Raw genomic sequence first — 15830 nt, 5'->3', positions numbered from 1 at the left:
GTGTGTAACTGTTGGGAATTTTTTTGTGGGTGGGGGGCAAAATATGTTTTGAGTTCTTTTCCCCTTAGGTCTGTCTAGAATCCCAGAGGCAAGTGACTCAAGGTAACAGAAAGAATCCAGTATAAGGATAATCAGAACACCACAGGTTTACAGTTACTAGAAACTAGAGCACGAGCAGCTCTCTTGAGGTCTGTGGCGGAGCAGTCCATTGGAGAAATGGCTGGTAGTTAATACTTTTTTCCACCCCTTAATCAGATTTTTAAAGTATGTAACCCCTTAACTTTACCTGATGTTTTGGGGTGGTTTCAACAGGGAAAAGGGGTGGGGGAGAAAATGTTTTTTTCTAAGATTTTCCGCAGATGCTATAGTACTGTTGAGAAAACTGAGTTAGAGAAGGATTGTACCGCTGTGCTCTTGGCACCAACACCTTCAGGGATTGGAGCTGCTTTTTCCCTTGGAAGAGTATTCCCAGTTGAAGCTGAAATGTACAGCACAGTGCAGCTTTGGTTCATATTCAGTCATCTCAGGAGACCTTCAGAAGAGCTTGACTAGGCCAAAAGTTGAAGTTAAGTTTTCAAATAATGTAACTTTTAAAATACCTTGTATTAAAGGGGAGGGGCAAATTTTGGCAATTAGTTGTTGGCAGTGGCCTGTTATGGTTGGGATTGGGAGGGTTGGGTTTAGGTAATTGTTTAGTTTATGATTTCAGATAACTCATGCCAGAGAACTTAAATACTTAGGATGAAAAAGCTAAGAAATCGCAACTTCCAGGTTGGCAAGTAACGCCCAATCCTCTAGATTTTGTTCTTCCCTAATTTTTGAATCGGGCAGCTGGGGAAGTTAATGAAGATCCACTGAATTCAAAGTGTAGGGTCTGGGGAAGCAGAGTGTTTTGCTGGGGGTTGGTTTAGGCCCCTGGGCTGACATAGATAACATCTTGGGAATTTTTTAAAACTCAAAAGTTGTTTGGATGTGGTAGTGTGTGGTTCTCTTTTGGAATTTTTTTCAGGTGATTTAATAAAACTTAATACTACTATAGGAACTTCAGAGCAAAGGAAGTGGCTTAATGATCCTGAAGGGATTTCTTCTGATGGTAGCTTTTATATTATCAAGTAAGATTCCATTTTCAGTTGTGTATAAGCAAGTTGTTTTTTTAGTGTAGGAAAAACTTGTATGACTGCAAAACAAGATGTTAAGGTATGCTTCAAAATTATTGTAAATTGTTTGTTTTAAGCTCGCATCTTTAAGTATTTGTAAATCGTAACTGATGAAAGAGGGTGGGCTTTTGTTGTTGAGGGAGGGGAAACCTTTTTTTTTCTGTAGACTTTTTTCAGATAACATCTTCTGACTCATAACCAGCCTGGCAATTATGATGGCCTAGATGGAGAGGGGAACAGCTCCTTGGTGAATGATAAGTAAAGGCAGAAAAGATTATATTTCATACCTCCATTGGGGAAAAGGCATAACCCTGAGATCCTTACTACTGGTGAAAACACTGTCTGCATATGCCAAAAAAAAAAAAAAAAAATGAAAGCTACCAATTTAAAGTTTTAATGGAATCTACCCTTTAAAAGTTATGATTTATCAAGCTATACCCACATAACGAATTGATGAGAAAATGAATTGATGAGCAATACAATGAAGATCAAATGTCCATCTCAAAATACTGCTTTTACAAAAGCAGAATATAAGTGAAATGAAATGAAAGTGATAATACCGCATTAACCCTGGAATAAAAGAAGCTGAAATAATTCAAAGCTGAGTGGGATCAAGTGGATTCAGAGGAGGCTGTGCTGTTTGCCAATCTTTCGTTTGCCTCAGACAGGTTTCTGTTCATTGTCAGAAGAGTTGCTTCATTTCATCTGGGAGCAGGAAACAGCAGGCAGCTGCTAACAGATAAGTTTAACTTGCATCTGCAGTATTGCATGTTAGGGATAAGTGCTACTTAATATTAAGAGCTGTGGAGGTCTTAAGCGTTAAACATGGCCACTTTCCTGATCCCTAGGGGATTCTAGGTTTGTGGAATGTTCCCATCTAGCCTCCTTAAGATGGAGACAGGACTTGTGCCTGTGGGCTTCCATGATGGGATAGCACCTCGCTCAGAGGCAGAGGCAAGTTAATTCCTCAGGAGCCTCTCCAGATTAGTACCTTAATATTGATGCAATGTTTATAAAACTAAGGAAATTTATTCAGTATTGAACCTCTGGAAAATCCTGTGAAAGGATAGCATAATGTGCTGTTAACAAGAAACATGTTGATTTGCTAAAATTTTAATGTTTTGTGATGTATATTGTGCAGAAAACTATTAAATCATTCAAAATAAAACATTTTTAATATAGAATGTATGCTTTTAGAAAGCAGCTGTCTCCTTATTTAAATAAAATATTGTTTGTTTGTAGTTAGTGTCGGGCAATCTTGGGGGGATTCTTCTCTAATCTTTCAGAAACTTTGTCTGCGAACACTCTTTAATGGACAAGATCAGGAATTGAGCGGAAGAAGAAATTTAACTTAAGGCAGGAAAGACAAATTTTATTCTTCGTAAATGATGAGCATTTAATAATTCCAGGCACATGGCAATAGAGGCCCTCTAAATAAAGAATAAGTACTTCTTAGACAGGTGGGAGATAATGATCAGAATAACAGGTAACTACACCTATGCTGTTTCCAGAAAGTCAGGGCTCTATAAATTGGCAGTTGTTAAACTAGAGCGATGTAATACTGTCCGCATTTCCAAAGTGTGCATGTTAATTTTCAATGCTTATGGTCATCTCATCTAGTGTTAGCCAGTGTTTACACTATTGGCCTTTTATATGGACACTTGGGGGGCATGTGGGTTTTTAAAGAATTTTCCTTTGCAGTGGCTTCATTTCATCCCTCATGAAGCTGTTCAGGATTTTGACTTGCACATAAGCGCTTGGCTCTGCCTTCTGTTCTCCTAGTGAATGTGTGAGACCTGGCAGTGAGTTTATCAGCATACACAAGTAAAAAATTTTCCCCATGATTTTGGAGGGCAGGGAGGAGAGGGTGGGCCTTACTTGTTTAGCTTTTTTTTTTACAGACTACACAGAGAATGCAGTTGTCTTGACCTCAGGTCTGTCTGTTCTGTTGGCAAGTAATAATGCAGTACTGTTCTGATCTGCTATTAGAATGCATTGTGAAACGACTGGAGTATGATTAAAAGTTGTGTTTCCCCCAATGTTTGGAGTAGTGATTGTTGAAGGAAAATCCATCTGAGTGATGAAGGCTGAGTGTTGAGGAAATTTCTGCAGCTTTAAGCATTCGTGTTTGTGATTGAAGCCAAGTACCTTTTGCTGTGCTTTTAGGTAAAATGCTTTTTGTTTACTCCTGGTAGGGGAGGTGGGGAGGGCACTGAAGCGTTTAGTCTTTTCCAGATGCAACTTTAAAATCAGTGACAAGACATAAATCCCAAACAAGCAGCAGTCTTCAAGAACTTTTACTGGCAAGTGGAAATGTTACAGTTCAGTGGTCTTAGTGCATTGTCTTTGTGTGGGTTTCTCTCTCCCCTCCCTTGGTCTTAATTCTTATATGCAGGAACATTCAAAACAGCAGACGTATGCGAAGGGCCAGAGAAGCCAGACCCAGTAAGGAAAAATAGCTTATTTACTTTAAACATTCCATTTTAAATGTGGGGAATTGGGAACTACTACTAGTTCTTTCAGATGGTATTCTTCAGACTATAGAAGGAGCTTCCAGTTGAATTCACCAGTGGACAAAATGAGGACAACAGGTGAACAAGCTTTTTCTGTTTACATACCAAGTCAGATCCATTGTGGGTAAATAACTTAGCGATAAATAGATTTTCAGCTTTATGCTGAAGTAGCTAGCACTTGAGCAAGTTGTTTGTTGGCCTGGGGGTGGAGGGGTGAGGTGGGCGCTAAGCCTTTTTTTTAAGATTTTTCAGGTACCCCTCACTAAAGGCACCGCGAAGGCTTAAAGTAGGACAACCACGGAGCCTTCCTGTGGCAAGAGACAACAAAGCGCTAGTGTACTAAGGTCAACAAAAATGGTGTCGGCCTCCTAACCCCATCTATCAGAAATGAGGACCAGCCTCAACGCTGGCAGACATGGCATTGAGCTTCTGGGGATTGAAGCATCCAAGGGAATGCTTAAGTACCTTGTAAATCCCGGGGCTTACCCGAACAATGAGGCTGTTTTTATAGCAGCTCTGAAAGCCCAAACCTCTAAGTGATGCTTGAAGGGGAGGGAAGGGGAAAGCGGGCAACCACTTTTCCCTAGCTTTTCCAGAAGCCTGTTAAAAAGCAAAGTCTCCCCACAAGTGACTTCTCTGCCACATCGCCACCCCCTGCCATTGGCCTAGCGCAGACCCTTCACCCCTCACCTCGATGCTGCCAGTAGCTTGGATCCTTGTGGTCATGACCGATATCGGTTGCAAGGTAACAGTGGTGCCGAGGTCCTCGGTGGGTTGCACTGCTAGAGGCCATTAATTTGCCTGCAAATGGTTGTTACTAAAACCACAACTGAAGGCTCTAAGATGTTTGAAATAACACTATTCAGTGGTTAAAACAGACTAGTCAATGCAGAATAACATTTTAAGAACTGTAATGTTGGGTGGGAAGGTGTAAGTGGAGACAAGCTCAGTGGTCGAGAGGGCTGATGGGTGGGAGTGCAAAAATTCTCTGCTAAGACTTTTTCAGGTGAACATAACAGACTTGGCCAAGCTAGCATCTTAGCTGAAGCAGATGCTCCAGTGCTCTTCAGTAGGGCTGTAAAGGTTTTTCTTTTCCTGAGAAAACAAAATTTTGTTTTCTCAGGTTTTGCTTTTTGGCCTTTTCCTAGCTTTTTTTAAAAAAAAAGCAAAAGATGCTGGTGGTTGGCACTCCTGGTTTCCAGGACGGGGTTCAAATCCCTGTGGCGTCTTTGCTTGACAGTAACCTCTGCCTTCAGGACTCTGCGTCCTCTTACCTTCAGCCAGCTGCTAGCCAGGCTCTGGAGCTGGGAATAAGTCGCTTTTGAATGTGTCAAATCTGTATCAGTTTGTATTTACATGGGAACATAACTGCCTTGTCTTTAATTTTCAGGTATTCCTCGTGCATCTAGTCTTTGGAGAAGCCTCACAAAAACTTGCAAGATTTCATATTAATAAAAATTGAAAAGCTCTTCATTGGTTGTGATTGTTTTGTGTATAAACCAAATTTCTGTCCATGAGTAGATGGGAGAAGATGGGTTTTTCGTGGGGATTCTGCCGTGTTGCTGTTTAGTTTGCCTAATAACAAGTACACATCACTGCTACAACATACTCTTCAAGTGGCGGGGGGACTTGGAGGGGGCGTGGTGTGGGTGAGTGATCTAGTAACATGCCCTCAGAAACATGGGAGCTTTAAAAAGGCAGCCTCTTCCTGTTGTCTGTGCTGGGGTGGAGAGAAGCGGCTGGGTGACGAGGAAGAGGGTTTCCATGCCTTCTGTGAAAGACCCTTGTAAATTTAATTGGCAATTTAGCCAGTAAAAGCTCTTCAACGTTCCTTAGGATGACTTCATGGTCATTTTGGTCATTAACAGTTTTTTCAGTGCTCAAACCTACAAAACAAGCTCCTGATGGTGCCCTCCCTTCTGGAGAATGGCCTAGATGTCAGGTGATAGTTCCTCTTGCAAATGAAAGACTGAAGTATCCCTCGTCTCCCCTTGGCCTCTCAATTCCAGGGGCGGTGTCTGCTTCTACTCCAACCCCATTGCCTGAGCAAGTGTGAGGCTCAGCCCAGTAAGTGCAGCCAAGCCTAGGAGAGGGGGTGCAGCCCTGAAGACACACCCAGCACACTAACCAGGGGAGCCTATAGCCAGTGGCCGCGTGTTCTCAGCCCAATGGAGGCACTTAAGTAAACAGCTTTTTCCTACATTACTCAACTGTGGAAGGGTGACTACTATGCTGCAAGTGGGGAAGCAGGCTCCAATGAGTCACTGTCAAGCCAACAGGGCTGGCTTTTGAACCCGTCAATCTCCAACGCTTCAACTCTGTTCCTGTTTCTTTAGTGCAGATGAAGCGACTGTCCAGGTCAGCAGCAGACTAACCACCAACCTGCCCAGCTTGTGCAGACCCTGGGCAGAGGGCCTTTCTCTTCCCTGTAAGTGATTTAATGGGGTAGAGAGAAGCTGACCTAGGACCGTGGCCTCCCTTCCCAGTCTTACCTGAGCCTCTTATGGAGAAAGTCTTTCCCCATTTTCCCAGAGCTGGAAGGCTCCCTGGAAGTACAGACTTCATTGGGAGCAAAGGAGTGAGAAGGGGCTGGGGATTTGCCAGGGGCTACTTGGTTCCTGGTGTGGAGCAGGCTCAAAGTTGGCTGGGTTTGGAAATAAAAGCCAGACACAGTGACAAAGGGGCAGAAAGTAAACCAGAAGCTAACAGAAAATTTCCCTGAAGAGTATGTCCAAGTCAAGGGGCAGGATCTTGATAGCATAAACCCCAGGCATGTCCTTTGTATAGCCCTCCAGCTGCACAAAGGGCTCTCACTTTCGTTTCCTTGGATTTCATCATCCTGGTAATCCCAGTTGGGGACTAAACCTGAATTCATGTGGTAGCTCCAATTGCCAGCCTCCCTGAGCTTCCCCTCAAACCTCCACCCACACCTGCCAAGGACTAGTTGGTGCAGACCTGAGCAGCAGATTTCAATGACATCAGTAAAGGGGTGAAACTAGGAGAGAGGACTCGGGGGCAGGGGTTGGGATGAGGTGGGGAATGAGGAGATGGATAAGGTGTGGGGGAAATTGAGATGTGGGAGTATCTACCTGGGTGGTTTATTCGGAAGCCCAGAATATCTAGGGAGACATGGATTGTCAGATTCTGGCTCCTGGCTCTGACAAGTTGGCAAACTTGGAGTGTCACTTGCCCTCTCCAGGCCAGGTTTTCTCACTGGTTAAATGGGGATAATGGCCTGTCTTGCTTGCTGTGATTAAGAGGAGCCACAGGTGACGTAGTGATGAAACTGGAAATAAGTGGGCTTTTGCCGCCACCTAGTGAACAGATGCAGTATTGCATGTCCTTGGACTACTTCGTGATACACTTGTATATTCAACACATTTTTAGTGCCAAGTAATATTCCGTTATATGGATATTATACTATGAGTTATTTCTAGCTTTTGACAATTATGAACATTTACGTACAAGTCTGTGTAGACATATGCTTTTCTTTTTCTTGGGATGTTGAGTGGTAGGTTTATGCATAGTTTTTAAGAAATTTCCAAACAATTTTCTGGAGTAGTCGTACCATTTTGCATTTTCACTAACAGCGTATGAGAGTTCCAAATTTCTCCTCATTCTCAACATCATTTGCTATGGTCATATCTTTAAATTTTAGCCATTCTAGTGAATATGTAGTGGTATCTCATTATGGATTCAATTTGCATTTCTCTAATAACTAGTGATGTTGAAGATCTTTTTATGTCCTTACTTGCCATTTATATATACATATTTTTTGGTAAATAATCTATTTTTTTTGTCAAGGTTGTTATTGGGATGTTTATCTTTTTACTGTTGAGTTGTAAGAGCTTTTACACATAGTAGATACAAGTCCTTTGTCAGTGCATGTTTTGAATACATTTTTGAATATATTTTCTTCTGGCATGTGCCTTGCCTTTACATTTTTTGTAGCTGTATCTTCAAAGAGTAGAAGTTTTAAACCTTGAACAAACCTTTGACATGTACAATCACATGCAGGAATTTCAAAATAATTGAGAAGCCAGTTTTTAAAAAATATAAACGGCCTGGTTCCATTAATATAAAATTCTCAAAAAGGAAAACTCATCTGAAGTAACAACAGAGAAGAGTTACAAAGGGACACAAGGAAAGAGGGTGATGAATGCGTTCATTGCCTTGATTGTGGTGTTGGTTTCTTGGGTGCACACGTATGTCAAAACTCATCCAATTATATACTTCAAATACTAGCAGTTTATTGGACATCAATTAAGCTGAAAGAGAAAGGATATACATACACATGAGAACAAACATTTATTATTTATTACACTTACTATGTGCCAAATACCGAAAAATGCCGGGGTGCACGCAGAGATGATGGACTCTCTTCAGCAGCATCAAGTCTTGAAGTGGAGTGGTTGAAAGAAGCCACAGTCATACACCTGCATACGACAATGTGAAACTCTAGCTCCAGTCGTGGCTTCTGCACACACTGGCTGTGTGTACTGGGCAAGTTACTTAATCCTTTTAAGTCTCGTTTTACTCTTCCATTAAATGGGCATAATAATACCTTACCCAGGGTGCTGTCGCAAGGAACAGGAGATGTATATGAAAATACGGATAGCACTGAGTACCAGCTTAATCAAAGGCTCTAAGGGTATTTCTTGTGACGCACACACTGGAGGAGCACAGAGGCAATGCTCTCCACCTGAAGAATTCAGGGAGGTCTAGACAGAGGCAGGGGCACGTGGGCGGAGCCTCGAAGAATGAATAGGATTTGCTGGGTGACAAGAGAAGGCTGACCTTTATCTGGAGAGAACAGCCTGAGCAGCTTGGAGGTGAAACACACTGCATTAGCAGCCCAAGGTGGCTGAGGGAAGCTGGGAGAGGGTGGGGGAGAGAGATGCTGGGGTGGCTGGTTGGAAGCTGATGGTTAAGGCCCTGGAACTCCAGAGAAGTTAGGGCTTTGCCTTGGGAGCACGCGGTAAAACAGACGATCCTGGCCACAATGTGGACAGGGAAAGGGAAAGCAGGGAGCTGGGAAGGTCTGGACCAGGGCGTGGAGGGAGTGAGAGCCCTCGCCTGGGACCGAGGGAGAGACGAGCTTTGAGGAAGGTCCTCTGGTTTCTGGTTTCAGGGGTGCCATCCCCAAGACAGAGCAGGGCATGAAGGAGAGGATTGGGAGCTTCGAGGACAGATAAAGACAGTGAGGCGAGTGCTGGACTAATGAGTTCGAGAGGCCCGTGGGGTGTTTGAGCGGAGATGTCTGGCAAGTAATCAGATGGAGAGGCTCTGGCCTTGGCTGGATCAGCCTGCTACCAGGGGCCACCCAGATGGTGACATCAGCTTGGGTTAGATGCCTGGGGACCATGTGCAGGAGGGAACCTGGGTGAGCTTAACTGGCTTCTCTGTATAGTTTAGTCAGCTTTGGGCTTTGTTTCCTTTTACTCTTGCCTCTTAAATGTAGTTTTTTTCATTGATCGATTAATTGATTCATCATTCATTTATTCACTCATTCAACAAATACTGAGTATGAGCTAGGCACAGTCACAGGGCTTGGAGATACTGAGATGAACCAGCAGTAAAGGTCCGCACCCCGGGGGAGTCAGCACCTCGAAGGTTGAACAGATGACCGAGAGTTACGAGGTCATGGAGCCGGAAAGGAAAGGGGGCGGGGTTTGGGATGGCGAGGTGGGAGGTGGGGCAGGCAGGGACGGCCCCTGGGAGGCGGGGCCACCAGAACTCACTTCGCTCTCTTCTCCCCGCCCCCATCAGTAGCTTTGACACGTGATGTGTCCTCCTTGGAGGGTTTCAAACCCCCATTTCAGCCCTGGGCTGGACCCCTCCACTTGCACGTCCTCCTCTCTCTGCAGGCTGCCCCAGCTGCTCCATTTCTCCTGGTGGCATCTCCAGCGGGCAAGTCCCGCAGGCCTCCTCTTTCTCACTCGCCTCTCCCTTCCGTCTCCTGCCCCGCTCACGGTGGCCCTGGCACCAGGCCGCTCTCCATGTCAGCTTCCAGACCCGCCGAGCTTGCTGGGCCCCTCATTGCTCCCTGCTCATCCACCGTCACTGGCCGCTGGGGCTGCCGTTCAGATTCCGTCCATGCTGTCCTCGCCTGCCTCCATCCAACCTCTGACACCCACATCCCGCTTGACTGGCAGTCTCCGCCTTCCCCCTAAAGGAACCACCAACACTCCCCTCACCATCCCTCCCCACCCCCGCAAACACCAGTGTAAATCCCACTCCTCCTTCAAGGTCCAGCTGAGAGGCATCCTCGGAGCAGAAGCCTCACCTGACTGCCCTCTGCTGGCGCTGCAGACACCCCTGCCTCGGCCACCCTCCCGAATGTTCCCTGAGCCTCTCCGGAGGCCTGCAAGCTCTGCCTCCTGTAACGGTGCGACCCGAAGCCATGCTCTGGTTCACTCAGCTGACACAGGAGGGCCACCTTCCCCGCTCCCCACCCCCCAACTCAGCAGACGCGTGTGCACACATGTGAGAGCCCTAGTCACAGACCCGGGTGTTGTTACACACTCGCCTCACATGAAGAGTGGCTCTTACAAAGTGTCACTTGGGGGCAGTGACTCCTTTTTCAGTATAATTACTCCCCTTCCCCCACCCTTTTGTTTCTTTTTTAATAAACTTTATAGTGTTTTCAGATTTATGGAAAAGTTGCAAAAACAGTATGACGAGTTATAATGACTTTTCTTTAACCAAGAAACATTTTTCACTTTTACAGATAAATTCACTATTACGTATGGGATTTCAACTGTATGGTTTCAGACGAAGAAACTCAACGCAGCAGTTTGGAACAATCTGGAACAAATGAAATCACGGACCATATTCAGATAAACCCAAAGTGCTTTTGCTTTGGACAGCAGTCCTGCCGAGTGAGAGGTGGGGACAGAGAAGAGGCTGGGAACAGGTGGCACTGGCTTTGCAGGCCAAGGGCAGGGATCTGACTTTGTACTGAGTGAAATGGGGGCGTCAGAAGGTCTTGGGCGGCAGAGGCAGGCGACCCGACTTACGTTCTTTCTCTCTCGGGTACCTGTGAGGACGGTGGATTGCAGGGGGCAACGGTGGAAATGGGGAGACCAGTGAGGTGGCTGCCGCAGAGGCCCAGATAAGAGAGGCTGGTGGCCTGGCAGGGTGGGGTGGGGTCAGTGAAGGGTAGTCAGAGGTGCCGGGTGGTTGGAGCCCGAGCACCTGGTGGCTGCGTGGGATGTGAAGTAAGCATGGTGAACCTGGCTTCCAGCCCGGAGGGGTGGAGTTGCCATTTGCCACTGGATGAGGCTGAGCACTTTCATGGGCATCGAGAGCTCAGTCTGCGGAGCCCATTGCACAGCCAGGCAGAAGCACAGAGGCTGGGCTCGGAGAAGGGCTCCACGGTGGTGGGAGATGCAGATGGCATTTAAAGCCCCGACTCTATGAGGTGACCAGGGTCAGACCACTATCCAGCCTTAGGCCTCAGCTCTGAAGCCCTCCCTTAAAGCCACCTGCCTCCCCGCTACCTCAGTGCCTGTGCTCAGAGACAGGACCCCCCAAAGGAACCGCTGGGCGGCAGTGTCACAGGCCTGCCATGGTGGCCCAGCAAATAGAGTGGCCAGGACAACAGTGTGGCAGCCCGTCAGTTCACACCAGAGTGCTCCTGCTCTGCCCCCAGCCCTCTGCCCTCCTCCTTTAGCTCTCTGTCCTTCCTTCTCCTCCCCAGACCCCATCTCTTCATTTTCCCACCCGGGAGGGATGACCCACAGCCAGCCCTCCTGGCAGCCCAGGTGCCCCCAGAAGGTGGAGTCAGAAAGGAGAGTGGGGAGGTGTTTCTGGTCTCTCCTGAGCCCCCGGTCCTTCCCAGGACCTGCCTTGAATCTGGGACAATGGCCAGCAAGCCTGGGAAGGAAGATGTGAGGACAGAGAACAGAGGGGATGAGGGGGTCCCACTAGGGGGATCCCACCCTACCCTGACCAAGACTGCTTTCCCCAGGGAAGTAATGCTGTAGGGTGGGGGTAGGTGGCGGTCATGGTAGAAGTCAGCAGGTTCTCAGGGTAGCCCACCTTGGAGCTGAAACGGGTATTCTGAGGACCCGGTGTCCCTGGGAACCAGGTATTCCCTGGCCCAGGCAACACACATGCAAACAGGTGGCTTGAGCTGGACCTATTTCTGCCAGGTGGAGCCAGGCCAGGGGGAGATGATGCTGTCCCTTCATCCCTCCACCCACCAGACTGTCCCATCCCGCACCCCCTCGCTCATTCACTCATAACAATGATACAGCATACCACCAATACTCGATAGCTGAGATTTTAACCCAGGCAGCCTGGCACACACGCACTCACTCTCAACACATTCCGCGGCCTCCTATGAGTGGGCCCAGTGACAGATCAGACATGGGCCTTGTACTCAGTGAACACGCGCCATCAGCCCTGACTTACGCTCATGAATGCTGGGCGCCCGGGAGTCAGAACAAGGGCCACCAGGGCTGGGATGAGAGTAAACTTCCTGGGGGAGGAGGCGTCTGAGCTCACAAGCTGCTTCTGTTTCATCCGAACCTCTCGCGGAGGCTTCCAGGTGGGAACCCTCCCAAGTATGAAGCTCTTGGCACCCTGCGCTCCCCCAGCTACAGGGATGGCCAGTCCTCAGAGCTGCCCCCAATGTCCCCCACAGAACACATCCTGCCTCTCTGCCCCATGCAGTTCAGCAGCCTCCTTTCTCCTCCACAGCTCCGCCCTGCCCTCTCCCCACCCCTGTCCCCTTCCTTTTCCTGACCCTCTGCCTCCTGCACAGCTTCTGCACTGCCCACCACCTCACTGCCCACCACCTCTGCCCTGGTCGAGCAAGCCACCAGTTTCCTCACTAGACATCCACAACTACTCCTGAGTGTCCTCTAGATCAGCGGTCCCCAACCTTTGGTTGCACCAGGGACCAGTGCTCTCATGAGAATCTAACGCCTGAGGATCTGAGGCGGAGCTGAGGCGGTGATGCTAGCGCTGGGGAGCGGCTGCAAATACAGGTGAAGCCTCCCTTGCTTGCTTGCTGGCCTGCCACTCACCTCCTGCTGTGCGGCCTGGTTCCTAATAGGCCGTGGACTGGTACTGGTCTACCGCCTGGGGATTAGGGACCCCTGCTCTATCTAGGAAATGCTTTTATTCCTTATAGTCCTTTCCCAGGCTGTTTTCTGATGGGTGTTTCTAACACGCAAATCTGCTTGTGTCACCCTCCTTGATAGCTTGTTTTCTTCCAAATAGTCAACCTCCATAACCGACCGAGGGGCCTTCTGTGACCTTCTCATGCGCACTTCCTGGCTCCATCTTCCCCACCTCGAACCAAGGGCTCCTTCCAAGTCTCCCCACAGGAGCCATCTGTTGGGTAAGATTTTAATCTACAAACAAGTGTCATCAGATAAGCCCAAAGCAGAGAACTTGGTGCGTTGTTACACACCTCAATCTGCTGTGGGTAATGTGAAACTCCTTCGGGCGGGGTGAATGCTGAACAACGTACGCTTTGTGCAGATTCTGTTGTATTTTGGCTTTACTCTTTGAATCAGGAAGCATGTTTTTCTTTAATCATCTCTATTGTTTACATACAATAAAATATATATATTTTATATGAGTCCTGACAGATTTACCCATGTAACCTCTACCACAGCCAAGATCTTACAGAATCCTTAATTGTATTGTTTCTCTATGTTTATTCTTATGTCAGTACCATACTGTCTCGATTATTATTGTTTTGGAGTAAGTTTTGAAATTAGGAAGAATGAGTACTTCGGCTTTGTTTTTTTTCAAGATCGTTTTGACTATGCTGAATCCCTTGCAATTCCATGTGAATTTTAAAATCAACTTGTCAATTTCTACCAAGAATCCAGCTGGAATTCTGATAGGGATTATGTTGATCTGTAAATTGATTTGGGGAGTATTACCATCTTAATAATATTAAATTTTTGATCCTTTAATGTGGGATGTTCTCTCATCGACATATTCTTTAATGTCTTTCGACAATGTTTTGCAGTTTTCGGAGTCCAAATTTTTGCACTTTTGTGAAATGTATTTCTAATTTTTTTATTCTTTTGATCCTATTGTAAGTAGAACTGTTTTAATTTCACTTTCAGATTGTTCATTGCTAGTGCAGAAATACAATTTATTTTATATTGATCTCGTGTCCTGCAAACTTGTTCAACTCTTTTATTGATTCTAGGAGCTTTTTCATGAATTCTTTAGGATTTTCTATGTACAAGATCATGTCATCTGCAAATAGAGTTTTACTTCTTCTTTTCCAGTCTAGATGCTTTTTATTTCTGCTCGACTAGTTGCCCTGGCTGAAACCTCCAGTACAAAGTTGAACGGAGGCAGTGAAGTGAAGGTCCTCATCTTGTTCCTGACCTTAGGGGGAAAGCATCCAGCTTATCACCATCAAGCATGATGTTAGCTATGGTGTTTTCACAGATGTCCTGATTAAGTTAAGAAAGCCGCATTCTCGCACTGCCTGAACACTGCCCACGTGTATTTGGGAAGAATGCATATCCTGCTGTGCTAGGTCTCTTTCACTGTCAAGAACTCTTGTGATTACATTGGGCCCACCCAGATAGTCTAGGATAATCTATCTTAAGGTCAGTTGATTAGTAAATTTAACTCCATCTGCAACCTGAATTCCCCCCTTTGTCACATGACATATTCACAGGTTTTGAGAATTAGGATATGGACATTTTTTTTTCTTGGAGGGGGGCGGTCATATCATTCCACCTACCACAACAGGCCAGAACCCTGAGAAGCTCCTTTTTTAGGTATTGTATTTTCTAAAAAACAAAACAAAAATACAACCATTTTGTCTTTGAAAAGGCAATTAGTATGAAGGCAAAGTAACTTTTACCTTAAAGTTATCCTCATATGTTTTTGCAGACATTGAAATGTTTTCTTGAATTCTGAGTATTTAGATTTAAGATGAAGTTCAAATACTTTCTAAAATTAAATTTGATTAACTGTCACATGAGATCCACCATTGTTTAATAGCAGCTTTTCTGTTTCATGACTTAAATCTCCTAAAATAAATAAAAAGAACACAAATGACAGGTTTTTCCTATGGTAAGTTGTCAAGAAACAGAGCATGGATCATTAGCGAGTAGCTCTGGGAGCTTGCAATGGGGTTGAATAATGAATATTTTCCCCAGAAGTCTTTGCGTCCCTGTTAGCTTAGCATTTCTATTTTTTTGGAGGAAAAGATACCTTATAGGCAAAAGACAGTTGGAGGACTTTCCAAAACATACATACATGTATTTATTGTGTGGGTATATATAATGAAATTATATGTATACATATATGGATGTATACATATATATATATAGACACGTTTATAAAAATAATTCATGCTCATTGTGAAAACTTCAAACATCACAGAATTAAATATTTTGAACTGTATGCAATATTTCACTATTTTTGACCTACAAACAGCAATTTATAGCTAATAATATAGGAAGGAGACCTCTCTGTAATCTCTGTCCTAGAAGAAACCACTGGCATTTGGCGTGTATTCCTCCAAATTTGAAGAGTACGTCTGCGCACAGTTATGGATAGTAGAGTTATTACCACAATTATGTAACATGGTAATTTTGCAACCTGCGTTCGAAATGCTTTGTGGAGCACAGCAAATCCTAGCACTGGTTGTGCTGCTTCCCCTTTCTGGAGCCTCAGTTTTCTCATCTGTAAAAATGAAACTAATAATTCTGTGCCCGTTGTTAGTTTATCGCCGCTCAGCTCCAAATTCATCATGTATGCTTTCTCTGTGGAAACGCATCTGGGTCCTTTTGATTTTTCCTTTGCCGGATGGCACAACGTTTACTTTTGCCAGTAGAGGACGCTGACAGCCATTTCTTGAGAAAGAGGCGTTTGCTTCCCGATTTTGACGAGCTCCTCTCATCCGGCTTCTGCCGCGGGGGCCAGTTTCTCTAGCTCAGCTCCTACCACGGGGGACGCTTTTTCAGCACCAGGCTCCCGCAGCGCGGGAGGCCGGTAGCACCCTTCCCCAGCACCCCAAAAGAGGGCTTTCCAGCAGCTGGATGGGGCCTGCGCAGCACTTCGGCAATTTCTCTACTATCCAATGAGCCACAGCCATTTCCTCTCCAACCAGATGTGGATCTCAGACCTGGGGCTGGATGGGGCTCTTGGTGGTGGTGGTGGTGTG

General features: G+C 45.9%; 1 long non-coding RNA gene across 1 annotated transcript; it reads left to right on the top strand.

Annotated features, from left to right (window-relative positions):
• Positions 1-6: 6 nt before the first annotated feature.
• Positions 7-15349, top strand: LOC112479186. The gene is made up of 4 exons (XR_003046087.1): positions 7-6098; positions 10401-10558; positions 12902-13022; positions 13933-15349. It is a non-coding gene; the product is annotated as an uncharacterized LOC112479186 (long non-coding RNA).
• Positions 15350-15830: the final 481 nt, after the last annotated feature.

The sequence above is a fragment of the Pteropus alecto genome, unplaced genomic scaffold (assembly GCF_000325575.1).
Source record: "Pteropus alecto unplaced genomic scaffold, ASM32557v1 scaffold43, whole genome shotgun sequence".
NCBI classification, from domain to species: domain Eukaryota; kingdom Metazoa; phylum Chordata; class Mammalia; order Chiroptera; family Pteropodidae; genus Pteropus; species Pteropus alecto.
The sequence above is the reverse complement of the archived record's forward strand: the minus strand, read 5'-3'. Positions and strand labels throughout refer to the sequence as shown.